The following is a 1,529-nucleotide window of genomic DNA, read 5'->3' on the forward strand; positions in this document are numbered from 1 at the left end:
TATATATATATATATGCATACATAAATACAGAGTATTTGTTTACATGCAAAAGAAAATGTACTCAAAACATGATAAAAAGTTTATATTTATTAAGATTCAATTAGTGATCCATACATGCATATTTATGCTGCATATAATCTTACAATTTGAAGGTAAATGATATATACATATATATATATATATGTATGTATGTATGTATGTATATAAAACTGTATGTGTATATCTATATATGTATACACACACACATACACACACACATATATATAAAACGAAGTAAGATAGGGGGTTACCACATGAGTAAAAATATAAGGAAAAGAATCTGAAAATCCAGGAGTCTTTTAAGACTCCTGGATTTTCACCAGATTCTTTTCCTTATAAATAAGTAAATGTATGTATGTATGTGCATATATACATATTTAATATATGCACATATATAATATACAGGGTAGTGCAAAAGTAGGTGTTAGAGTTATGAAAAAAGAAAAGATGTGGTTAAGAGCATGGGCTACTAACCCCATGATTCCGAGTTCAATTCCAGGCAGTGACCTGAATAATATATATGTGTGTGTGTGTGTGTGTGTGTGTGTGTGTGTGTGGAGGCACGTGGCTTAGTGGTTAGGGTGTGTCAGCACCATGGTCGTAAGATTGTGGTTTTGATTCCTGGATCGGGCGACGTGTTGTGTCCTTGAGCAAAACACTTCATTTCACGTTGCTCCAGTCCACTCAGCTCGCAAAAATGAGTAACACTGCAATGGACTAGCATCCCGTCCAGTTGGGGAACACATATGCCATTAAAACCGGGAAACCAGGCCCATGAGCCTGGCTAGGCTTTAAAAGGCCGCATTTATATATATATATATATATATATATAAAATGTATATAATACACACATACACACACATATATATACTTTATTTTCCTTCTTTAGCTACACAAAATCATTGAGCTAATCCTATCTAGCAGAAATATTTTTATACAGAATACAATATACAGATACAAGAAAGCTGTTGCCTTGGAGACAAACATTTCAGTAACCAGTATGAGAACCAGTTAAAGATTTGGAAGAAACAACTTCCTAAATGGTTTTTCTGAATCAAAAGAAATTGGTCTTGTCTTTAAGTCATGTTTAAATATAGTGCACTAGGTACAAAACTATTATGAAGAAAGAAGAGCGAGAGAAATAAAATGAAAGTATTTCCTATGAACTTGGCACCATACCATGGTGGACATTGCCAAAAATGCTTATTATCCAAATAGGTAACAGAAATTAATTCAATAGCCATTGACAGCCTCTTGGACAAAAAAAACCTGCCACATGGAATATGTGACAAATCAGCATTATTGTTGTTGTTGTTGTTATTATTATTATTATTATTATTATTATTATTATTATTATTATTATCATTATTATTATTATTAAGGCGGTGAACTGGTAGAAACGTTAGCATGTCGGGCAAAAAGCTTAGCAGTATTTCTTCTGTCTTTACATTCTGAGTTCAAATTCTGCCGAGGTTGACTTTGCCTTTCA

This window comes from Octopus bimaculoides, chromosome 20, assembly GCF_001194135.2.
Source record: "Octopus bimaculoides isolate UCB-OBI-ISO-001 chromosome 20, ASM119413v2, whole genome shotgun sequence".
NCBI lineage: Eukaryota > Metazoa > Mollusca > Cephalopoda > Octopoda > Octopodidae > Octopus > Octopus bimaculoides.